Source organism: Tachysurus vachellii, chromosome 8 (genome assembly GCF_030014155.1).
Source record: "Tachysurus vachellii isolate PV-2020 chromosome 8, HZAU_Pvac_v1, whole genome shotgun sequence".
Taxonomy (NCBI): Eukaryota; Metazoa; Chordata; class Actinopteri; order Siluriformes; family Bagridae; genus Tachysurus; species Tachysurus vachellii.
This window is the reverse complement of record NC_083467.1, coordinates 19,983,701-20,010,501: the sequence shown is the minus strand read 5'-3', so window position 1 is coordinate 20,010,501 and position 26,801 is coordinate 19,983,701. Positions and strand designations below refer to the sequence as shown.

The window sequence follows — 26,801 nt, the reverse complement described above, 5'->3', positions numbered from 1 at the left end:
CCACTCTCTCTTTTGCTCCCTTCCACTCTCTCTTTCGCTCCCTTCCACTCTCTCTTTCGCTCCCTTCCACTCTCTCTTTCGCTCCCTTCCACTCTCTCTTTCGCTCCCTTCCACTCTCTCTTTCGCTCCCTCCCTCGCTCCCACTCTCTTTCTCTATTGTTCCCTCTCTCTCTCTCTCTCTCTCTTTCTCTCCCTCCGTCTCTCTTTCGCTCCCTCTCTCTTTCTCTATTGTTCCCTCTCTCTCTCTCTTTCACTCCCTCCCTCTCTCTTTCGCTCCCTCCCTCGCTCCCACTCTCTTTCTCTATTGTTCCCTCTCTCTTTCGCTCCCTCCCTCTCTCTTTTGCTCCCTCCCTCGCTCCCACTCTCTTTCTCTATTGTTCCCTCTCTCTCTCTCTCTCTCTCTCTTTCTCTCCCTCCGTCTCTCTTTCGCTCCCTCTCTCTTTCTCTATTGTTCCCTCTCTCTCTCTCTTTCACTCCCTCCCTCTCTCTTTCGCTCCCTCCCTCGCTCCCACTCTCTTTCTCTATTGTTCCCTCTCTCTCTCTCTCTCTCTTTCTCTCCCTCCGTCTCTTTCGCTCCCTCTCTTGCATTCCTTCTCTCTCTTTCTCTTTCTCTCTAGCTCCCTCTCTCTTTCTCTTTTGCTCCCTCTCTCTTTCGCTCCCTCTCCCTTTCGCTCCCTTCCCCTCTCTCTTTCGCTCCCTCCCTCTCTCTTTCTCTATGGTTCCCTCTCTCTCATTCCCTCTCCCTCTTTCATTCCCTCCCTCTCTTTCATTCCCTCCCTCTCTTTTCTATGAAAGGACAGATCGATGATAGTGTTCCCTAATAGCATACTTTCTGACGTATAAATAGTACAGCCTTATTACTGTTCCACAACCTGAGCAAAATAACCCTGCTGCAAGTATTATTGTGTGTAATCTAGGACACCTCTGTGGAATGATTTATCTGCTCGCAAACCTGCTCCTACTGAAAGAAATTAACATTAGACGAGAGGCTATAAAAGTATGTAGTTCGATTGCTTTTGTTGCAGTGACATGAAGTATTTCAACAAACGCAGGGTTTCAGTCAGCTCGTGTTAAACATTTCAGCAGGTCACAGCAGAACTGTGTCCATTCTCTTTGTTCAGGCTTGTAGCTCTGCTGTTACAGGTTCTGTAGCAGCTGAGGACGTTCGGAATGGCAGGAAAGATCAGCTTGATGAAAATGTCCGTATTCCTAGAAGTTGGCTTGGAAATACCAAAGACCAAAGAAAAAGAGGGGTAACTCCTCTACTAATCACCATCTGTTCAGGCCATAATGAATCTACAGGCTTTCAGGGATATGATGCCCAACTGGGACTAATTTCAGATATTACAAGTGGCTATAAAGAACACATGAAAGCTGTTATAAGGAGCTTGTTCAGAGAAAAAAAAATATATAAACACCTTTCAGAAAATTTGCATCAGACAAACGGCCTTACATTATGATCTCATTTTCTACAACTGAGCAATTGAGTGTCAAGGGCCTTGGCCAGAGCCCCAGCAGAGGCAGCTTGGTGGACCTAGGTTGTGAGTTCGAACCCTTAATCCACCAAGCTGCCTCCAATGGGCCCCTAAGCAAGGCCAATAACCATCGATTGCTCAGTTGTTGAAAATGAGATCAAATGTAAGTCTGGATAAGAGCGTCTGACAGATGCTGTAAATGTAAATTATTGTAAACATTTTGTTAGGCTGGATACTTCACATACAATCTTTTTTTTATATCTATAACCTTAATGGATTTTAAGTAGAGGCCAAGAGCTTCAGTTAATGTTCACATTAAACAACAGAACAGTGAATTACACGAGCTCACAGTGACTATATTGTTGTTAGAGCCAGACTGACTGGTTTACGTATTTTAGTCTAACAGTCAGTACAACAAAGATTGGTGACAAAAGAGGAAAAAAAAAAAAGATCTGACATTTAGATTCTTTTCACAAAAATAAATAAATGTGTTCCCTTGTTTTACTTATAAAATATAATCTAAATAAAAAATTCCTAAATGCCCCCAGAACTGTATGTCCTAAATTACAAGCCTTCTGTCTTTTAAGTAATTCCAACAGACCTTTAACTGAGTCCCTCTCTATCATGGCTGGATCTCAAAATCGAATAGTGAGCTATTGAACAAATTCTAGCACTATAGAGCTTTTCACACTTGAAATACTAACCCCTGGGTCATTAGAAAGGTGGTGTAATGGAATCCTGGGTTTCCCACTGTAGATTACTAAACCCTGGGTAATGTTCTCATTTACATATTAGCAGCATGAGCAGCCAGGACTGGACAAACACAGCACATGGCCGCTTTAAATGACAGCTTGTCTCGCGCTTTTGCATCAATGAGAAAAAAGAAAAACGCGTCCTTGTTAATCCTTCTTGGCTGTTTTAAGCCTCCTGAGATGCAATGCACAAAGGCAAAAAAACAAACCAGACAATAGTAAAGAATGAAAGAAGGAATAAAAGCCTTTACAGCTTTTTACAGAACAGGCAGTGTTTCTGTGACTGAACAAAGAAGGTGATATGAGGCATGTACTCTTCACTTTCTGATTGGTGAACTGTCTGCTGCTTGGCATCTAACTGGAACACCGCATCAGAAGACTCAACCCCGGGGGTTCAGAAGAATCAACCCCAGGGGTCCAGAAGACTCAACCCCGGGGGTTTAGAAGACTCAACCTGGGATTAAGCTCAGTGTGAAAAGCCCTTATGGGAGTTCAGCAGCTTTTGCAAACCCTGTTAAGTTACACCTGATATAAAAAGTGTAGTAAATAGGAGACTATTCGGAATTTGAGCCTAACTCTTGCGTAAAGTTTCTCTAATTCATATTTACCTGGATGTCGTAAAAAAAATCAAATCATGTTGATGTGAATAATTGTTAATGCCAAGTGATTTGTGTTGAAGTGCTACAGCTCGTGCTTGTCGATTGCACAACCAAACACCAGAAAATAAATTTTTGGTGCTGTTTGTGGACAAATATGACTGACTGACTGTTCTGTTAACATGTGCGATTTTATAAAATAAATAATAAGAGCATAAACCTATGTAAAAGTCATAGTATATTTAACTCTGACAACTCAAAGAATCAGCTTTTTTCCCCTTAATGCAAACTGCCAGATTAACTACAGTGATGAAGTTGAAGGAAAGGATGGCCAAAGTTTCTGCTGTGTCACACTGGACCTCAGCACTGTGACAGCAACATCTCCTTCAGGAAATCAGCCTGTGATAATGACCCTGTCTGATCTGTGTGCTGAAAAACATTGAAGGAGAAGGAGTGTTTCTATTTGAAGACAAGTGGCAGAAGAGCTCATGGTGCTGATCAGATGAAGGGAAGGCAAAGAGACAGTAAGTACCATACCCTAGAATCTTCCTTTCACTTTAACACTTTTCCCAGATCAGTGATTCGCCGTTGCTCTCCTAAGCTCTCCATGCACTCTTAAAGCCACCATGCTGCAAGGTTTCTCCGTCCTCAAAGAGAACCGTCCTCTTCATGAGACGCAGCTAGGGATTTTGGGGCTTTTCGAAGATTTCCAATCAAAAAAGATGCTTCTGTATCTAGATGCACCAGCAACCATGACTGGAAGCAGACCTCACTAACAACGCTGGCTTACAGAGCATCTTCTCCGACTGATAAAATAAAGGTGGCTGATTCCCTTAACAGGATTCTGGGTGCACAGATCGTGACGAATCGTCCCTAAATCAGCCCAGTGTTTTGGATTTCAATGAAAAAAAAATAAAAAAATGAAGAGAGAACACAGTAGCATTTAAAATGAGAATAGAGAGCATTTAAAATAAACCGAGACAGGGTGTGCTTTTACAGGACAGAGGAGGAGACACTTATTCACCTCAGAGCCAAGTAGCCAAAAAACAGATATTGAACCGGCTGGTCTGTGCATATATGTGAAAAAGTATCGGTAATAAAACCCTCGATGTGTAATTGCATCTGATGCAGTCTGTGTGGATACCTGACACAGAGACTATAGCAATAACGTCTTTGTTAAATAAATTAATGCAGGCCTTTAATTCTTAAAGGACTAGTTCACATTTCCATGAGAAATGAATGTGATTTTCCATCGCTTGTATAAGCGAGCCATCACGATCCCATCTGCTGCGAGACAGGATCATATCTCCAAGCTGTCCCTCAATGACATTAAGCACAATGCAAATGGCTTTCATTTCAAACCTTCACTGCACTACAATTCTGTCTGAGACTTTGCATTGTGTCTGGTACTGCCTTCATGTCCTTGGCTTCCTGTTTCCCAAATGCAAATTTTACCTTCAGGTAATAACCAATAAACCATTAGCTACAGTCTACCTGCATGACGGAGGTGTGTTTGGACTCATTTTGAAACGGAAGGGTTAATAAACAGAAACCGAGTTAACCATGAGAGTTAGGATAGTTTTCCAATATAATGAAATATTCCTCCTGTTTATGATGGTACACAATGATGTGCTTGGCAGATGTTATATGTCATGTATCCATGTACAAGATGGTGTGATAACCAGATAACTAGAATAAGTCCGTTGATAGAAACCCATTATTTAAATAAAGTACTGATGCCAATACAGGCAGAGCTGCAGTTAGAGAGAATTAATCAACATGTTCTGTCCAATCTTAATGGATTACTCAAAAGCACTGCTGTAAATCCATCCATCCATCCATCCATCCATTCAATCCCAGGAGACTTGGTCTACAAGGCAGGGTCCACTTTGGACAGGATGCCAGTCGATCACAGGATGCAATCACACACACTCGCACACCCATTCACACACTATGGACAATTTAGTGATCTCAACCAGGTTACAATGTATGTCTGTGGCCTTGGGGAGGAAACCACAGAGGCACAGGGAGAACATACAAACTCCACACACACGCGGCAGTGGTGGGAATCAAACCCCCAACATTGGAGGTGTGTAACAAACGTGCTAACTGTAGAGAAATAATGAATGAAATCTTAACACATGGCAACAGCATTAGTGAAGGACAGCTCAATTGTTTAAAGGAAAATCAATTGATTAAAAAAAAAAAAAAAAACGTACGTGATCACAGTGGTAACACATGTTTATCTGTACCATCTGTTTCTGTTCAGTTTTCGGTACAGATTATTCAGTTATAATTTAGATTGAGATGGTTTGGACATGTACAGAGGAAGGAGATGGTTATATTGGTAGAAGGATGTTGGAGATGGAGCTACCAGGTAAGAGGTCAAGAGGAAGGCCAAAGAGGAGATATATGGATATGCTGAAAGAGGATATGAAGGTAACTGGTGCGAGAGAAGAGGATGCCGAGGATAGAGTTAGGTGGAAACAGATGATTCGCTGTGACGACCGATAACGGGAAAAGCCCAAAGTAGAGGAAGACGAAGATGATTTTAGCACGGTATATTCATTACAACAGTGACCCACACAAGTGAAAGCACCATGTGTGAGTGTAGTGTTGCTGACGGTCTAAAATATTCATCTGCAGACTCTGTGCACTCGATTTGTCTCTTTGCCGTTTAAGACCTTCCACTGAATCTCGGAAATATATTTGCTCTTTGTGGGTCCTGGAAGCTTTATGTCTGTCCATGGACTCACGCCTACATGGCAGGTCTCCGGAGATCATCGTTTTTTTTAAATTTTCATTTCCAAAGCACAGTGCTGTTCTCTGTACTACGATCTCGCCAGATGTGCCGTGAATATTTTTCATGGACTTCAAATAAGCTCCGATAAATGAAACACAACACACTGACAAAAATAGGAGAAATTATTTAATGCTACTCTAAAAAGAAAAAACAAAACACTCTCATACATCATCTATTAAAACATTAGCATCCAGTGTGAAGATTAGCAGCATCCAAATACAAATCAATGACGAAATGCTTGTGTGAACATAAAATCCCCAGATTTAAAACTTATTTAAAAGCTGTGGTCTGTATAAAGGAGCCTGAAATGTTCTGCATGAAAGAGTTCAACCTTGTTAAATATTACAGCAGCAGCCCAATGTTTTTATTCTCTCTCAGAACCATCAATACATAGTAATCTTTGGTAATAATACTAAATAATACTAAATAATACTAAATAGTAAGAATTTGTAAACTAGCAGTGACGAGCTAAACAGCTTGTCCATATGTTTAGGAAAAATATATATTTTCCTCCAATATATTAATTTTTTTCTATTTTGCCAAATAGATACAAATCATCAATGAGGCATCATTTTTTTTTACCATGAAACACACAAAGTGGTCACTAACAGGCTGAAATGTCTCTGGATGTACGAATTAACTCACCGTCTCTGAAGGTTCAAAATCACCGTCGCAGTCTTGTCCCAATATTCTGTTTGGTCCTACTGACAGATCCTCTACTCCCTACAGCCTAAACCATACAGAGAGAGAGAGAGAGAGAGAGAGAGAGAGAGAGAGAGAGAGTTAGGCAACACACTAAAACTACCATATTACCAAAGCATCTCTCACACACTTACGTGCGCGCACTCTCACACACACAGCAGAGCAGGGACACTCGCACAAACATTTCAAATAAGACTCATACAACAGTCATGGCTGGTTATTCTTATGCAGTCCCTGTGGCTTGGAAAACATTTCTGCTCTCATTTAGATGATGAACAACCTGAGAATGGCAGCACGGTGAGTCACAGGACCGTGCATCTGCCCAGACTGAGAGCAACCGGGCAACAGGTTGCTTTATAAACAGAGCACACGGGTAATGATGGGCAACAGAGGACACAGCTCATCAACCCATGAACTTGAAGAGCGTTTGCAAAAAAACAACAACTCATGCCTGAGGTTTTTCATCACTGCCTGCAGCGAGAGCAAACTAAACTCTGCTCAAATCAAGAGAAGCCAAGATCAAGTTAAAGTTCCTAGTTCCCTAAAGCCTAGTGCACACTATATCATTTAGGACACAGATTGTTATGATTAATCACAGACTAAACCCTGGTTACGAGCGTGTAGTGTGAACGATGCTGAGTTACTGCAGAAGTCACTGTTACAGATCTACATGCTGACTGATGATTTCACTTTACTGGCTGAACTCAAAAAGTGCGTCCCAGATCGCATCCTCACACAATGTTCTATGCCGTATTGTAGTATCAACAGGGAGTAATGTGTTCACGCTAAAAATATACAAGAAGAAGAAGAAGTAGTGCACTTCAAGCACATGGATGTCGCACTGAATTATTATTCAACTGAATTAAAACAGGCACAGTGGCTTAGTGGTTAGCACGTTCGCCTCACACCTCCAGGATCGGGGTTCGATTCCCGCCTCCACCTTGTGTGTGTGGAGTTTGCATGTTCTCCCCGTGCCTCGGGGGTTTCCTCCGGGTACTCCGGTTTCCTCCCCCGGTCCAAAGACATGCATGGTAGGTTGATTGGCATCTCTGGAAAATTGTCCGCAGTGTGTGATTGCATGAGTGAATGAGAGTGTGTGTGTGCCCTGTGATGGGTTGGCACTCCGTCCAGGGTGTATCCTGCCTTGATGCCCGATGACGCCTGAGAAACGGTAGAAGATGAATGAATGAATGAATGAATGAATGAATGAATGAATGAATGAATTAAAACAGTGTGAAATGTTGGACACTTCATGCTTTCGACACTGGCAGCTGTGCTTACGTAGTGGATGAGTGGCGTGGCTAACAGGCGCTAACTCTAAATGAGGAAAAACACAAAATGGCAGACACTCCAGTGGCCAAGACATTTTACAAATGTCTTATTCTTCAGCATATTAAAATTGTTCAAAAAAACGTATTCTGCTAAAGCTAAGCGTGTCGCTTTGTGTGTGTTTGATGTCATTTCCCGTTGAATCGGAAACGGCACATACTTACGCTGATGGTTAAAGGACCTTGTTCGACGGCCCAACGGTGGTAGTTTAGTGGACCTCATCTTTAATCTTAAGCTCGGATCAGTTATAAATAAAACATTCGTGTTCCATTTCAGCCAATACAACCCATCTAAACCTCTTCCATGAGTCTACTGCATAGTCAAAGTGCATCATTTTTAGGTATTTGGGACAGTGTTGATTAAACCGCCCTAAAGTTCCAGGATGAACTTTGGGTGTTTTCTTCAATGTTCCTAGTTGGATGTCAGTTTCCACTTCCGTAAGAAGTTATTCGAAATGTCGGACCCGAATAGTTGTTCACGACTGCATTAAATACAAACCAGATTCCTGGTGCGCAGAATAAAATTAGCCTGGTTTCTGCACTATACCCTTCAGTTCTCTTTGCGGAATGAGCGATCCTTGCTGCCTGCATCTTCCCAACCAATAATTCCTTTCCTTCATATTTTACTTTTATTTCTCTGTAGATATATTGACAAAGTCATTGAAACAGTTTATAGAGCAGATCTGGCGTGTAGGGTTGCGAATGGTGTCACATGTAATCCTCATCTGCGAGTGCTCGTGTATTGTGCTCACCCCTACATCCATCAAACACCTGATAGCAAGTGATAAACATCGGGAAATATTGTGTGTGAATCTGTGCAGCGTGTAGGTCAGCTTAAGGGGTCTTGAGGGGGAGACGGCAGCATCTTTTTGCTCTAGATGTACCAAGAACAAACTAAACAGAGCAGAGGACTGCAGGGAACAGCAGTGTAGGCAAGGGACTGGTTTAACCTTTCATCCAAAACAACTTTGATGACAAGCCGAGATACAAACGTGGACCGGACGATGTCCTCTTCTGTGATTCTGTGTGGCTCAAGTGGTTAAAGCTCTTATTAAGGGTTGTTGATTGGAGGATCAGGGATCAAGCTCCTAGCAGTGCCAATCTGCCTCTGTTGGGCCCTTGAGCAAGGCCCTTGACCCTTTCTGCTCCTGGGGTGCTGTATTGTGGCAAAGTTGGGATATGTGACAAAAACTAAAGGCTTCTATTCTATTCTAAAGGTGCTGGTTGATTTTTGATCACAATTTCAAAACCTTAAGCACTGAACAAGAGCCAGTGACTACAAAGCCCTGAGATAAAGGAGAAGTCTATGTAGAAAAAAATAATAATAATCACAATCAGACCTAAAGAGGATGCTTCAAAAGAGCTGAACCTTGACTGCCCAGAGCAATCTTAAAACACACGCATCAGGAAAACGGACCATACAAGCTGAGGACGAGCTGAAAACAAATGCGCTGAAGTTGGTTCACAATTGAGAAACGTGAGAAACGTGTTTCATTGCTCGGGTATTTAATCGATTAGTCATAATCAGAGACGATAAAACACAATCACGAAACAGCTTACGAAGTCAGGAGAGCTCCAAACAGTGCTACGATCCAAAAATAGACCTTTCGAGCATCCGATGCCAAGAAATAGGTCATGTTTTGAAACTTTTACTTAACTTGATGGACTAGCATAAATATTGATGACTCGAGGTAAGATTAGCCATGAAGTCTGTAGGACAGCGCAGACCATAGATAGCTCGATAAAAGGAAAGGAGTCCAAATGGCAATCTGCATCAGCTATGCCACGAGCCTCTAGCTCACTTTGTCACTGAGAGCAGGGTTGAAATAAGCAAAAAGAAAAAAAAACTAAAGGGGTGGAAGCGTGCCTCTGTAAATGACTTCATCCCTGCACAGAAACAGAGGTCTAAATGTAGCAGGCGACGCAAGTGAGAGTGAAGGTAGTGTTCAATGAAACAGCTCAACATCTCAATCGCCTTCCCTTGCTCTCGTTCTCCGTCTATCTTTCTCCATCACGCCTACACAACAGAATTATTGGCATGCTTGCGATAAAAAGCGTTATCACTATCAAAAGCGTTTATTGTGCTTCGGATCCGACATTATCACGGGGATATATCAGCCTCCTGCATTCTTTAATTAAGATTTCTCAAACCTACGGTGTGGATGAAACGGCTTTGATGCATAACAGTCATTAGCGAGAGCTCGCGATGGGTCGTGTCCCGTACAGTGAGAGAGGAGGTGTGATGCGGAAAAAGCCGGGGGGGTGGGGTGGGGGGTTGTTGCGGAGGAGGAGGGGAAACCTCTTCGGTTTCTCTGAAAAAAGCCCTGCTTCGTAGGCAGCCTGCGTACATCACGGGCTTGTTGAAAGTGGATGGAGACGAGATAAGTGAAGAGGTTTGGCAGGGAACACGGACCGGAGCTTGACCCTGTGCTCCGGGTGTCTAGCGAAGAAGGTCTGCGCTGTGAGCCGAGGTCAAGACGTACGTGAGAAGCGGCTCAGGAGCTCAAAGGCCAGCGGACTGTTAAGAAACGTTCAGTAGGAGAGAGTGAAGAAAGGAAGCCGGCGCTCATGCATGACTGAGCTGCGATTAGATTAGCACATGTGCTTCCTTTGCTACAGACATTCGTGCTAAACTAATCTCCTTTAGGTGCCTAATATTTACCTCCTGCTTTTTTAGAGATCATCTAGAAATTAATAGCAGCTCTTTAATCTATATGTAATATCAGAAACAATCCTTATGTTAAGGAATGTAGCAAAAAAATTTTAGATTTATGGACGGAAACGCAGCGAAAGGAAAGGAAAAAAGGAAGGAAAGAAAAGAATCGGGTAGTTTCATGGATTATAATGTTGGTCAGATCCAACATCACTGTGTGGTTCCTCTGAGTTCTCAGGTTTCCTCCCACCTCCCAAAAGCATGTGTGTGGACTGACTAGTTTAAATTGGTGATACAGTAACTGCATGCGTGTGTGTGTGTGTGTGTGTGTTGGTCAGGGTGTACACTTTGCTCCCTGCAGTACTGTCCCGTGTGTGCACCTTGGTTTTCTCCCAACAGAGTGTCTCGTCTATGACCTATTGAAGCAGTATCGATGTATTTATTGATAGAGTCTTCAAAAGCACTTCTGTAAGACACTCGGGTCAAAGACGTCTGCCAAACGGCTTCGACGTCAATGTAAATGATGGAGTGTTTACTAAAAAAAAGGTATAAACGTGTGTACATTCTAACACAGGAAACTAAACATGGCATTTTCATCCGGTGACATTTCCTGTGCATGTGTACAGATCTTAAAACAAACGGATAATCTCTGCATAAAAAAAAAATAAAAATAACTCGCTTCAGTTTCTCTCTATTAGAAACTCCAGATAAATGCAGTGGAATAATCACATCAGCATTTTGTTGGCTCACGGTAACGTTCGCACTACCAAGGGAAAAAAAAAAATTGGGATGCGTACCATACACTTTAATGGATCTTTCTGCATTTTTCCCCTTCAACATTCGTCCAAGCTCAACAGACAATCCTTCAGTGAGCATAATGAGAGTCTGAGTGCTTCTCGTGCATCGCTCCAAGAGCTGTCCGATGGAAGACGTGCCTGCGTTTGTTCTGTAACGACTCCGATTTCACATCTACGGAAAGTCTGCTTCGAAAACGCAGCGTCTGCCGTTTCAATCATCCACACGGCTCGTCTTTCCTAAAACGACTACATGTCTATAACAGACTGGCTGTAGCTCGTGAACAATGTTCGCTGTTCAAATATGTGGAGCAGCAGCGGTACGTTTTGTTGTGATTGATAAAGATTTAATATAAATATATTGGATTTTGGAGTATGTTTGGTTTTAGAACAAATCTTTCCATATAATGTCTTTCAACATTGTTGCACATGTAAAGGCTGGGAATATTCATTTATTTAAAAGAAAAAAAATTAAAAGAAAGAAAGAAAGAAAGAAAGACCTTTTATTCCAATATAAACAAGAAAGCATCTTAAAATATTTGTACAACACTCAGAGTGCTTAATGTGTTAGTACAATGTGTAAATGAAAAAAAATATGTAAAAAGGAAAAATAAAGAAATAAATAAATATCAATCAATAAATAAATGGGGAGAAACAAAGAAAGAAAGAAAAAGAAAGAAAGAAAAGGAAGAGAGAGAGCAAGAGAGAGAGAAAGAAAGAAAGCGAGTGAGAGAGAGAGAGAGAGAGAGAGAGAGAAAGAAAGAAAGCAAGTGTGTGAGAGAGAGAGAGAGAGAGAGAGAGAGAGAGAGAGAGAGAGAAAGAAAGAGAGAGAGAGAGGGAGAGAGAGAGAAAAAAAAGAAAGAAAGAAAGAAAGAAAGAGAGAGGGAAAGAAAGAGAGAAAGAAAGAGGAAAAGAAAGAAAGAAGCTTAACCATGTAGTTAAATCTCCCCACAGCTCCAGGGTTCCTGGTGTGATCCTGAGCTCAGGTTAATGTCTGTGTGGAGTTTTTCATGTTCACACTGTAACACTGTGGGTTTCATTTGAGTTCTCAGGTTTCTTCCTTTTCCGGCCCCCCAAATTGTGAATAAAGTCCCGTGGGATAAACTCTGAGATGATCGAGCCTCTGCTGAAGATGACTGATTAAAAAAGCTAGAGCTTAAAGCATAAGGCACACAGGACGCAGTAACGATGCAGAAGCAGATCCACTCGGGCACTGAAGTGAACGAAACCCCTGCACGCTCAAACGTCCCGGCGTGACGCGTTCCCCGTAACTGCCGGCAGTCTGTCGCTGTGAAAATGAATACAATCTCTATCCTGTTTTAATTTAGGATCCTCCCTGGCAAGGTGACAGGGAAAGTGACTGCGGCAAAAGTCAAGTCAGCTCAGACTGACCTTATTAATATCACACAAACATGATTTATTATTTATCACTGTTGAATGTCTATGAGAGGTTGAAACAGCCTGATGGATATCTCAGTGGCGGGAGGCCATTATTTTTGGCATGTCATATTGAATTCTACCGAAGTGCACTCAATTTCCACAAGACAGCTGTGGGCTGAGGGAAAGGGGGAAGGAGATGTGGATGGAGACGGGGATGAGGGTGGGGGGGGCAGCGCCAACACGAGCAATTTCCCCAGGATTCTACTCGGACAAAATTACATTTTAGTTCAGGCGTATCGCAGCACCTCAGCACTGCACTAATGGATCGGACTCAATTTTTGTCCCCTGATGGGATGCAGAGTGAGTGCATGTGAGAGTGCGTGTGTGAAAGGTGAGCTTGTTGGTGTGTGTGTGTGTGTGTGAGAGAGAGAGAGAGAGAGAGAGAGCCCAATGTAATGAGGAAGATAAAGCTTAATTGTTAAAGATGATCTATGAGGCTCAGGTTTGTCGTTCCGTCTGCCCTGGGGAACTTCAGATGACTGTTTAATTGAGCACAGTGTTGATTAGAATTCATTTAGCTCTACGTGGGCTCGTTTTCAGAACATCGAAGCAACGGTTCGGTCCCGCAAATTGGCCTTGATGGAACGTTCTCACCTGCAAGACAGCAGGGAGGGCAATAAGCCGGGAGTGGGAAAGACAGACCACCGGAGAGGATCCACTCCATATTCAAATAAACATCAATCCAATTTAATGAGACTACATCATGAAATGGAGCTATGTGGAGAGGAAAGAAAAAAAAGTAGCTCTTTGTCGGCGAGCGCTTCCAGAAAGACGTGCAATTCAGAAATCCAGTCATTAGGATTCTGCTCAGATTCTCAGGCAGTGGCTGGAACGAGAGGTGGGATATAAAAGGGAAGTTGTTTATTTGAGAAAATGGGAAAGCGTCATGGGAGGAGTCACCAGATGGAGCGTAATTAGTCGATTGGCCGTGTTGATGAACGCTGCACTGCTGGCTAACAGTTGTTAGGGCCTGCACTGTTCCGCGACTTGTGCTGCAATAACATCTTCCTCATAGGAGCGAGACAATTTGGCATGCAATTTTCCACCAAGCTTAAAGAGTGAGTGAGTGAGTGAGTGAGTGAGAGAGTGAGAGAGAGAGAGAAAGAAAGAAAGAAAGAAAGAAAGAAAGAAAGAGAGTCAGTCATCATTTCCGGTTCAACATGATTAGCCGTCAAAATCAAAGAGAGCTCCAATTTATCCTCTGCGATCCGTTCCTCTACCAACTGGGAAATGAAACTGGCTGAAAGGAAACACCGGAGCTGATGCCGAACTGGTGACGGATTGCCAGCTTTAGCAGGAAGAACGTGACAGCAAGAGAAAAAGGTGGTTCTGCATGGTTCCTCTTGCGTGATAACGTGCAATTACCTTAAGCGCTGCACTTGCGTTGAACTCGTTCAAAGGACAGTTAAATCTTAATCCATTCTCGTGCGGCTGCAAATTACATACCGCTTTGGATCTGTTTCAGTAGGAAAAAAAACATTGCGAGTAAATCTAGCACTTGATCCGCAATTATAGCAATGCGCCGGCATTCAAAGTTCCATTAATGTGTTGACGGATGCTTTGCTCTGCCGAAGCCCTGAATCCATTAACCTACAGAAACATGTGCTCAAACACCCTCATTAGTTCCATGCCATTTCCTGAGGGATAAAAAAAAAAAAAAAAAAAAAGGTGTAACTTTTTCTGCACACATCAAATCCAAGTGTCAATCTATCAAATACTGAGGTGGGGCTGTAATATATTGGCTTTGAGTGCACGTCTGTTTAGAAAAGCTGAGGTGAAGAGCGAGCTCTAAGCCACAGGCTGAAATGTTCTGTCAAATTATCACTCGCATGCGCTCATTAGAGCAAAAGCGACGACTACGACATTAAAGCTGTCTGTCTGGAATAGGGCTCAATACATTTTAAATCGAGTCATCCTTGTGTCTTAGTCGACTCATCGGGTAATTAGTGATCCCTTCATCTGCTCAATTAGATGGATTTGAAAGAAAGAAACTTCGTGAGAGTTCGACCCTAGTTCTGAACATGAGACATCAGAAAGACATTTTTTGTAAAAAATAGTATTTCTCTGCTCGGTCAACAAAACAAATATATTTCCAGCATTTAGACGCTCTTATCCAGAGCAACTTACATTTTATACAACTGAGCAATTGAGGGTTATGGGCCTTGCTAAGGGGCCCAGCGGCGGCAGCCTGGTGGAAGTGGGTATTGAACTCACAACCTTCCGATTGGTAGTCCAGCACCTTAACCACTAGGCTATATATATAACCACTTAACCACTTAATATCTCGAGAGAGAGAGAGAGAGAGAGAGAGAGAGAGAAAAGAAACAGTGCATATATATACACGTGTTATATGTGTGAATGAAATGCAGACGGAATTGAGGAACACTCGGGAAAAACTCTCAAAACACTTTGTATTGTAAAGTTCCAATCAAAAACCTGTGCTGTCCATATATCCCTATTACTCTACTATAAAGCAGTGTGCCAAAGCAGCAGGATATCCAGAGTCTCTGGATTCGTAACACATACCCAGACGACCTGCTGCGACCGTGCAGCACAGAACCACCATACAAGCACTGCGCTGTCCCATAAGGCGCTGTCAAAATCATCACTCACAGAAGGCGGCATGAAGGCTCTCGTTAAGTGCAAGCGCTAGGGTTTGGTGAACGTTGCTGTTTGTAGCAACAACAGAGTCTATTGTTAACTTTGTTAAATTTTAAAAGAGGAAAAAAGATTGCGGTATTTAAAAATAAATAAATAAATAAAAATTGTTTCGGACACTATGATGTCACAGGTCACATGACAAAGCCAGCATGGCGGCTGTTGAATGTCTGGATTTTATTTATGCTACACACGATACACACAGTGATCAGTACATTCTGTATCAACAGCTGAGCAGTAAGCACTGAATTATAGGTTCGGTCACGTTACGCACGTAAGCTCTCTAAAACACATAACTGACATCGACCGGATCTGATCGGAAGGTTGCGAGTTCGAACCCCATGTCCACCAAGCTACCTCTGCTGGGGCCACGGAGCGAGGCCCTTAACCCTTAATCGTTCAGATGTATAAAATGAGATAAAAAAATGACATAAATGACATACTGTCATGATTCAGCCCGGACTTTTGGCCATGTGCTGTTGTTGTTGTCACGTGTCTGCCCCGCCTTCGTCTGCTTCTCCCTGTTTCTTCACCTGTTCCTAATGTTGTCATTGTCTTAATTGTATTTAAGTTAGCCGCGTTGCTGAATGCAGCGCGGATCATTAGTTGCGTGTACCCCTTGTCATGTCTAGTCTCTGTTAAATGTCGTCAGTTGTATTGTTTCATTTATCGTCATTTTTGTCTGTCTTCTTTATTTATTAAACCCCCATCAATTGAAGCTATCCTGCGTACGGGTCTGTCTCCTTCCATCCCGGTTGTGACACATACATGTAAAAGAAATCCAAAATATTATTACAGACTTTTAAATAATGAGCCTAATATTTTTTTCTTTTAGGTTTATAAAGCCTTAGCATGGTTTTTATTGGTTCTTGCATTTTTATCTACTCTCACATTCTCTCTCCCAGCCCCAGGATTCTTCCCATTCTGATGAGCTATAAAGAGAGATGCATTGAGACAGAAAGAGAGAGGGAGAGAGAGAGAGAGAGTGCGCAAGCCTACTGCAGTATAATTGCCCCAATACTGAATCACTCAAGCTCCCACGATATAGAAACCAACACCGTGGGCTCTGGTGCTATAAATAGACTGCGGGATGTGTCATTGCTGGCTATAGTCCGCTGCTTTCAGATGGCCCTTAAGGCCATTTCTTCACGTTCTACACTCACAGCGCATTGCGTCTTTAGAATACGTGCAAAAAAAAAAAAAAAAAAAGCATGGGTCTAATCTGTTGCTAATCTCCTGTTCACTGTGAGCACGCTGATGGAGCGGAACTCATTCATCCTTCACGAGCAGCGCGCCTGGCTGCACACCACACGCCTGCAGGCTCTTAGATAGAGACCATGTCTCCAGAAAATAGCTCTGTGGATAAGGCAGAAGAGATATCCTAACCTGCTTGGTCCACCTGCTCCGGAGGAAATTTATTTCCCTGCTGTCTCGCGCCTCGCTTTTACTTACAGTTACACGTTTGGTCTGAGAAAAAAAAAAAAAAAAAACACCTTAAATCGGTTAGAACTGCATGATGCTGAAGGTTTTTTATTGTCTTTGTGTGAAGCATGAAAAGCTTAAAATGACCAGAAACCAAGTGTGACTGTTCATAATACCGCAGAATAAAAAAAATAAACACTAAAAATTATAATGTGATCAACTTTGTGGCATTTATACAGTATGTATACATGATCCTAATTATTTATGGACACCATATGATACTCTGCGTAAATATACATGATGTTTTCTTCTTGTGCATTGTGACTAGTCTGTGTCAAGCCGGACTTGAGCGTATAGACAGATACTAAAATAAAAATAAGATACATACAGCATATCAGGTTAAGTGTGCGTCTAGTCTTCATGGTTCTACAAAATGACTTGGGAAAACACTCCAGTTGCCAAGGAGATGAGATGATGTGCAAAGGCGGCACAAGAGCCAGACAGAACTCACCTTTTCAAAACCCTGCTGCATTTTGCACGTGTCCATGTTTGTGTGAGGCCCTTTTAATAATATGAAAAGGCGGAAAAATAGTTTGTGTACATACTTTGAGACGGATAGATTCTGTTCCGTTCCGTTCGTTACAGCGAAGGGAAACTATAAACTGGCTCGGTCTGAAGCGGAACTTAAAGGATGACGGATAACGTTGTGTCCTGGACGTTTAATCCAGTCCAGCAACAAACACCACAACAGCGGCCAGCTGTTGCTCGGCCCCCGAAACAGCATTATACTGTATCGATCTTCATGGATGGACTGAATTAAATATTGACGGCCTGCTCTCTTTCAGCATTGCTGCACATATATAATGGTATTCCACTCAATCTTTATGAACATGGCCTCAGAGAAAAGACTCCGCCATTGCTCTAAAAAAATAAAAAAAATATAAATATAAATATATAATGTCTCAAACAGACACACAACCATGAAATCCTTTTCTAAATGGAATAAATAAATAAATAAATAAAACATGCTCGGTCATGGCAGCAATTGGATTAATTTAAATAAATGTTGAAGAACCTTAAACAAGATGACAAATTTGACATTTTATGCTACATAAACTTCCTAAAAGTGGAGATGTGCCTGAAATAAAATATGTTTTTTTTTTTTCCACTCAACAAAAAAAAAACCTAAAAAGTTGCAGCATTTTAAAGTTCCTATCGAAAGTAAAAAGGAAGAAAAGTGCATGAAAAACACTCTCTGGCTTTTTCACAGCCGGTATCCGATTCCAAGCCCAGATGATTAGACATACATCCATTTTGCTAACGCACACAGCCGATCTCCGATCTCCGATCGCTAGAAGCCGATCTGTCCGATTCAGATTAAATGGCCTATTTGAAGCCTTATCGTGTAGCATTATTTATTAAACTATATTTAACAACAATGTATGTTAACTATCGAAATCAAGAGAAGAGGAATATCATGAATTGACAATTGTATTTATTGGCAAGCAACATGTGCAACATATCAACTCAACACATAGCAGCCTGTGCTTGGTTAGTAATTCGATAAACTGTAAAAACAGCTTAGATAAATCCAACTTTCCTGTAGATTAGATAAAAATAAAAGACAAAACAGAGTCTTTATCTTTAACTTCAGACTGAAACCTGCAATAAAAAAAGCACAGTGAGGCTCAACATGGACCTGGGACATACACTCGCACTCCAAATGTCACTGGTGAAACTAACTGATGTTATGTTGTCCTTCATAAGCCTGTCGACATGTGTAAACACTGCTTGGTATATAACTGCGGCAGGCATACTGTACATCTGTGAAATAGCATAGTGTGACGTGAATTCAACTAGGACACGAGTCGCTGAAACCTTCCTCTTCCACGAAATAGACGGCGGCTGATGATCAAGGCATATGAATTCCTTCATTTTGTCTGATATTTCTTTATGCTTTTTACCGTCCTTGCAGAAGGGTTGCTGTCTTTGAAACGTCTCTATTACCGACAGCTGAGTGAGTGGTGCTTCATTTACTGAACTCTTTCTTAGCGCTAGCCGACTTTGAAAACTGCTCATATTCCTTAAAGTGACTAACCTTCAAATGTCTGATGAGGTTTGTGGTGTTAAAATGCTTTGGGTGCTTCCCGCCTTGTGGAATTTGCTTGTTACACAGGTTGCAGATTGTCTTTTTCACACACTATGTAGAATTGCTAGATGGATGAAGCCATTTTAGAACAGCGTAAAAAATTGGTCTCGCGAGTCTTGCGTCATCTGATCGGTTTTTCTAAACGGGCCTTTATAGAGACCGCCAATCAAACTTCCCAAAGCAATTAGAGACCGATTATGACCGGCGAGCACCCCTAGTGTTAGCCGTCCTCATGTGGTCTGACTGTATCGTCTTGTTAGTTAGACTAGTTCTTTTGTAGAAGGGCAGCTTAGCTTAAAATGTAATTAAAAAAAAAAAATCGAAATGATTTGGAATATATTTATGGTTTGACGGAGTGACTGTGACACCGATACTTGGTTCTTCCCCCAAAAGATGAAAGCGCACAATTGTAAAGAATGTCTTTGGTATTTTTTTCACTGGAAGCGAGAGCCCCAAACCTGCCCCGGCACGACAATGCCCCTGTGCACAAAGCAAACTCCTTGAAGTAACGGCTTTCCGAGATCGCTAGAGAAGAAGAGTCACGTGTTCTGATCACAGCCCTGACCTCAACTCAACAGAACACCTCTGAGGATGAACTGAAATGAACCTCACGTATGCTCTTGTAGCTAAATAAACATGAACATGATACTCCATAGCCACACACTAAAATCTACAGGAAAGCCTTCCCACAAGACTGGAGGTTATTAGAACATCAAACCTAGAAGGAGATGATCAACAAGCACATCTGGATGTGATGCTCAGGTGTCCACAAACGTGTGGTAGATAGAAAAGAAAAAATAATAAATTCTGGCCAGTTACTTTCAATGAAAGTACTTCCAACAGCTTTTCCCAAACCACCGTAAAATACTGCTTATCTTGTAAACGATAAATAAATTCATTCTGCTTTCCATTCATCTCAGAAAAATATAGAAAAACAGAAGACACAGAAGAGGAAGACAGATGATCGTAAAAGGAAATATCAGGAAAATATTGTTGTCCATGTAAGTCTGGCCCACTAGACATTTCTACGGAAGCAGCGTCTCTCTCACACTCTCTCCCTGTCTGTCTGTCTGTCTGTCTCTCTTACCCTCACTTCCTATGCTGCATCTTTTTAATCTCCACAAGCCTTCTACCTTCCATAAAGGGCTACACAGCCTGGAGGAGGAATCCATTCATCCACATGCATTCATTCATGAGAAGCAAAGAGGCCAAATTTGGTTATTAGATTACATCTCGGTGCCTGATAATACAGCACAGCCTACAGTGTCCTACAGACCAGACAGGCTCATCTTCACACGCTGAGAACTCCTTAGTCTTGTATTGCGTTTTGCAGAAAGTATTTTTAAAGGGCAAAAGGGAGGAAGGAAAAAGAAACAGATCAGTTATAGGACGGAAGAGCGACTAATAATAAATAATCGAATGCGTAATCGATAAACAGACTGATTAAAACTTTCACGTAGGTTTGACGTGGCGGTGGTAAATAATGAGATCAACCAGCTCTGTTTGGTCTGTGGTTGGTCATGTACAGTGTCCATCATATAGCAGCTTTCTGCTAAAGCGGAAGTTTCGTGCTGATAAACGCAGCTGCTTCGTTACAGAAATAACTCGAGAGACTGCATTGTGTCTGATTCTGATGTCACCCGTTGTGTGCGTGCAGAGTGTTTGCTCACGCTGGAATCATTAAAAACGGCAGATGATTTTTTTGCATGTAACTCATCAAAACATTCGAGTATTACGAGAGGACGTCACGGAACCTCCCGGCTCTTTCTGCGCCCTTCTGTTTTTCCTGATTTCCTCTCTCGGCTTGCGGGTCCTTCTCAGGATCGTGGCTTTCACCTGGGTTCTGTTAAACGAGGTCATCTCGCTCCGTGGACTCTTCTGTGTTTATGCTTATATTCTAAACAGGATTTTAAAGACTTCCCGAACTCGTCGTTATGTAGAGAGTGAATTCCCCGTGCGTGTCATAGTGCTTTGGATTCGGGGTATGAATACGAGCATGTTAACCTTGTCTGACTTCGGCTCTGACTCAACACATACATCCCATTGGATCCAGCTGCCATCTGGTACAGAAGGGGAAAATCGCTTCCCCCAGCCTCTCTCTCTCCACTTTCTTCACTATTTCTTTGTCTTTTATTATTGCTTCGTTCTTTTATGAAACAGGGACAGTCTTTTAATGACCAGCGTACATCAGAACCATGCTTCTCCCTGCCACTCAAAAGCAGCCAAGTCTTAAACTACTGCTTGCAGAAACAGAAGTACTACAAACTCATTAAGAATCCAAAGTGCAGCAGAGGGGACAAGCCTAGAGTGCAAAACATAAAAAGATAATTAAAATCAGCTAATATCAATTAGATAACGTGCATAAACATAGCCGGCAGCTAATGTGCACAACTCTAATGACAGGCAAACATGCTCGTTTTTAATTTTAAAGCTACACGACTCAGGACTCCTACAGGGTGAGGGGTTTCCGGGCGTGTGAGACCCACCGGTCTCGCTGTCAGTGTTACAAAGCACCTCGAGCCTCGTGACGAGACGTACGGCTCAGAATCAACAACCGAAAAGAAAAGAAACAGATAAGGTGAAGTTGAAATCAAAAGATTTCCCAGTGGCAGCGCTAGTTACAGAAGCAGTGCTTACACAGACAAGTCGAATAGAACCTTCGCTGGAGAAAACATTTGGAAAAGTTTCACACCAGATCAATTCCGTACGCTACAGTTCACTTTACAGGTCATTTAATATGACCCTCAGTTTTATACTATGTCCAATATAGTATGTGCACTTCAGCAGACATTTTACTCATCAACATAAGTTATAAATGTTGATTTAAATGATGTACGCTGTTTCTTTATTCTTAATACTTTTTCTTATGTTTAAAGGTGGGGTTTCCGTTGATTGAAAGCCAATGTTGACACTTGAAATCACCAAAACAAACACGTCCCTAACCCAAATGGGTCCCACCCCTGTTTTGATAGCTCCGCCCCACACATACACCAGACAAGTATAACCCAAGTATAACCCAGATAAGTATTATGGCGGAACCTGCTGGGGCAGCTGACCGAGGGTATATTTTTATCAATAAATGAACTCAATGAGTAATACTATGGTAATACAAATGTGTTTTTGCAGTACTGTGTGTTGTACCGTGTAAGGTTTAGCTCCGTTTCACGCGGAAGACGTTCAGTTCTCTCCAGGAACTGGAAAAGCTGATCCTATATTAACACGGGTCCTATTTCTTGCCTTATCGAAAGCCTTTCTTCACTTTCTTTCTTTGTTTTTATCCTCCATGTCAGTGTTAATGTTAATACCGCTTTCTGCAAATGTCACACATGTGCACTGAACACTCTCTCCGCCCATATTGACAAGACACGCCCCTTTCTGCTCACTGGCTACATGTTTGTTTTGTTTTGCGGCCCAACTCAGTTTTCTGAAGCATTTCTCAAACAACGGAGACCCCACCTTTAATATCCTCATGGTCTCACTGTGAAAACGAGCTCGTTCGCTCACTGAATTTTGGTGCATTGTATACAAGGACAATAAAGTATCTAACCCCTCCAAAATCCTGCAGTCAGCAACGCATCAATGCGCAGGACGTCCCGTCTGCTCCTGAAGAAATCTGCTCCACCTAGTCATTTAAGTTCAAATAAACTCTGCGGCAAAGTGAAACTCTGTTTTCGATCGACACCGTGCGGAAGAGCCGTTCAGCGTCACGCGCCGTACGTCGCTATCCAATCCCAATCGTTTGCAAATGCTAAAGACACTAGAGTTCGAACATGATGGAAAATCCTCCCAGACACTGTTGTTGAATGTAGTGTCCTCCACCCGAGGAGAGCCGTCCATTCAGCTATAAAGAGAGCTCTGCTAATGGATGCGAGCTTCCACGCTGCATGCTCTCTGTGTCAGATTTCAGCAAAGCTGCCAGTTTTTCCGTATACTACAATATGCTGATTTATTATTTTTGCATGTTTATAATGTGGCCCAGAAAAGCACTAAAGTGCCTTCTGGTATGTTCTGTTGTTCAGCAAAACATAAAACAGCCTAAAATAGACCTGAAATAGATTTTGTGTTAATTAGGGAGAAGACAGTGAGATACAGTAACAAAGTGGTTAGCACGTTTGTCTTGTACCTTCGGGGCCGGGGTGTGTGCAGAGTTTGCATGTTATCTCTGTGTTGCTCCGGCTACACCAGTTTCCTTCCCGTTTACTTCATTGTCCGTACTGTGTGACTGTGTGTGTGTGTGTGTGTGTGGGTGTGTGTGCTCAGGGTTTTGTGCCTCGGAGTTCTTTGGTATAGTCTCCAGGCTCACTATGACTATGAATATTAGGAAAAAATGACCAGTTCACTATTTTTTACAATTACTGGTAATTTAACTCCTAAGAAATATAGAGAAAATAACGAAATACCTCTGGATTAAAAAATGTGCCTCAGACACAAGCAAAAATGTCACTTATCTCATTCCACAGCCTCAAAACCAACCACTAGAATGTCACATTCTGTGATGGCAGGTGAGAAATAACCATCACCACACTATCAATCACAGCCTTCAGCAGTGGCGTGCGTGTCAAAACGACACCCTCTGCAGCGTCTCAGCTCACTGCCTGACTAACTGACCGATGGCGTCTCTGTCTATGGCGCACCGTCATCCGTAAGAGCGGTGGAAGAAGAATGAAGGAGCGTTTGTTCAGTGCGGGAGACACGGTGAGGATGTGAGTAATCTGAATTTCCATCTGACTCATTGGCATCTGTCATTTGGACACCAATCCGTAGCATGTAGGAAAAGGTAGGAACCTAGCATCAGAGTGTAGAGTTCTCACACCAAGCCATACTTGCCAGGTAAGCATTTGCTTTCTTTGCTTGCTCAAATACTAATGCACTATGCTACTACTTAGCTATGCTGGAGGGAGGATGAAGGGAGCAGCCGTGTGTTTGCTGTTTGACGTTCCAGAGTAAATCTACCCAAGTTCCACTGAAAGGAAATTCATTCTGGTGAAGGAAATCTTTTCTGTACCGTTTATCCTAAACAAGGTCATTGGAATCTTGGAACTAACCCCAGTGGATGCCCTAAGAATGGACTGAGGTGCCAGTCTGTAAAAGATCACAATCACACACACAAACACACATTCACACACTGAGGACAATTCGGAGATGACAGTAAGCGAACAATGCATGTTTTTGGACTGGAGGTGAAAATCGGACTAGCAGGAGTAAACAAAGAGCGTAGAGAACGTGCAGACTCCGTGCATGCCGGGCAGAAGCAGGAATTCGAACACTCGGCTGCCTCAGCAGTCATACTTTGTATTACGTACTGAAGCTTTGGACTGATTAGAAAGCAATGAGTGAGGTTCCCAGGAAGTGAAGCAGAAAACCAATAAGCCTTAGGATTCTGTAACACACTGGTCCTGTTTCTGTTGGAAATAAAAATTGTACAATATACAAAGAATAAAAATGAATGATGAAAAATTCTCAGTGGGTTAACAAGGAATGTATAAAATATTCCTCTATCTTACAGATCAGTTACGAAACAGAATTAAATTGTTTTGCTACCGAAAACTAATAAAAAAAAAAAACAAAAAAAAACAACGCCTAAACATCCCAGCTGACTGTGGCCAATAGTTGTATTTATTACTAACAAAATACAAAACAGAAGTTCCAGTGGGGAAGCATTAGGAAACACTTTCTGAAAAAGACACCAATCACTCAGAAAATACATTAATGATGAATGGAAAGAAGAGAAATACAAAAAAAGAACAAGTGGAATAAAAGTCCTAATTTTTCATAACATTCAGAAAATTGTTTTGATTTTCTAATGATCGATATCATACGCTTTTAGTCTACTTTTATTACTTGTGAAACTGATCAACAGCCTGTTTAGAGGAAGCAAGGAAACTATCATTTGTTGTGGTACAGACTGACCTTTATGACAGAGATTTAGTTAAGTTCTTACAGTGTCTCCAGTTTCTTCCCACTGTACAAAAAACATGCTGGGAAGTGAACTAGCTGTGCTACATTACCCCTAGGTAAGGATCAGTGTCTCCATTGCCCCTTTTCCACCAGAAAGAACCGAGTGCTGGTTCAGAGCTAGTGCTGGTGCTGGTTCAAATTTGGTTCCACTGGCAATCCTTCGAAGAACCTGTTTGCCTTTCCATCGGTTAGAGAGCGTCACAGAGCCGAGTCTGACGTCACCGTATACGTGTCACGTGTCCCGGCAACGTTAGCGCAGCAGCGGCAAACACAAACACATCAACAATGGCGGATGTTACTTTACTGTTAATGCTCATGGCTTTGTGAACCTACACTGGCATCCAAACGCAGCGAATCCAACGTGTACGTGCAGCTCCATGTAATCTGTATAAACCAGTGGTTCTTAACCTTGTTGGAGGTACTGAACCCCACCAGTTTCATATGCGCATTCACCGAATTAAAACATGATTTTCACTAGAGATGAGCCGGATACTCGGCTGAAACGAGTATCCGGTACGGATAAAGCACTTCTGCCGAGTACGAGTATTTTAAGAGTAATACGAGTCAATATATGTGCTCGGATTGAATGAAAATCATCATTGGGTATCTGATTGTGTCAGCGTTCTGTGATAGGCTAGTCACAGCGCCCCTCCCCTACAGTGATAGGCTAGTCACAGCGCCCCTCCCCTACAGTGATAGGCTAGTCACAGCGCCCCTCCCCTACAATGATAGGCTAGTCACAGCGCCCCTCCCCTACACACATACAGATGTATTGTGTTGCTGTGTCTCGCTCTGCTCACTCACAGTCACACACAGAACAGCTCTCTGTCTCTCCCTCAGTCACTCGGGTTCGCAGGTCTTTTCCGTTAACGTTTAGGGTTTCTTCAGCTTTTTACTTCGGGTTGTAATGTTAATAATACGTACTTACTAACCAGTAGAGTTCTGGTAAACGTGGGTTCGTTCAGACGTGGTGCTTGCTTGGTAGAATGCGACTCGCATTGCGTCTCTGCCTGTCGGAGATTTTTTTCTTTTTTAAACCTTCAGCTGTCTCTAACCAGTAACCAGACACTGAGTGTCTGACACGTTTTTGCTGTATTTCATAAAAACAAAGGTAGTAAGCTAGTGTTATAAATATTACAAATTAATTATTACCGGTTAGATCCCCGCCCATTTCAAGACAAGCCCCACCTACTTCCGGGTTAGGCCCCACCCACTCAGAGTACGGATACAGATACAGATAATTCATATGGTTAACAGATACGGATACAGATACAGATAATGCTGTACTCACTCAGCCCTAATTTTCACACAAAAACAAAAACATAATAATGAATATTTACTGCAAATCAGTGTGACTTCTGCTGTTGCCTTTCAGAGACCAGTTCAGAAATGCGCGGCTTCACCTTGGCAAGTGCCACTCTCATGTCATTTTCGCAACAAAGTCTGTTCCTTTTCTTCGTTTTTATGTCCAGCATCCTCGAAAATGATTGCTCGCAAAGATATGTTGTAACAAACGGTATGAAAATCTCCAGAGCTTTCTTAGCAATAACAGGGTACGTTACCATTTGTTGACACCAAAACGTTGAGAACGTTGTTGTTCTGAAGAGTTGCTGTTGGACCTGGCTCTGCTGAATTTCAATGATTTCATCGAGGTATTCATCATTGACATCTGTTGTCTCAACACTAAACGTGAACGGCTGTCTCACCCATGCTGGATAAGACTCTCTTGTAGGGAAGTATCTGTCGAGAGACTTTGCAAGCTCATCTAAGTGCGTGGCAATTGCTTGCTTCAGTTCCGCGGGTAAAGAAATGTCTCTGATTCCAGATACATCTTCGATCTTACATACACAGTCGTCTAGCAGGGGAAAGTTTGCGAAGTTATCGTTCTCTATTCGTCGTTTCCATAACGGTAGCTTTTTTTGAAAAGCCTTCAGGTTCATATGAGTCGGGTGTGTCTTATCCTCCGCCGAACCCCTAAGACTGACTCACCGAACCCCTGGGGTAAATTTTCACGCCTGTTCCCGGGTCAAGCGCAGGATTTTCCTGATCCGTTTTAAACGGTTAACCAACC

The 26,801-nt window shown here is 42.3% G+C and overlaps 1 protein-coding gene across 3 annotated transcripts in view; it reads right to left on the bottom strand.

Moving 5' to 3' along the window:
• Window positions 1-26,801, bottom strand: part of adarb1b (adenosine deaminase RNA specific B1b) — a 165,026-nt gene that overhangs the window by 105,978 nt on the left and 32,247 nt on the right. For 2 of the 3 annotated variants that reach the window (XM_060876839.1, XM_060876841.1), the window contains exon 2: window positions 6,272-6,356. The gene's annotated coding sequence lies outside the window, so the exon portion shown is untranslated. Of the gene's footprint in view, window positions 1-6,271; window positions 6,357-16,587; window positions 16,670-26,801 lie in introns of those variants that run through there. The other variant, XM_060876840.1, reaches the window with a different exon arrangement.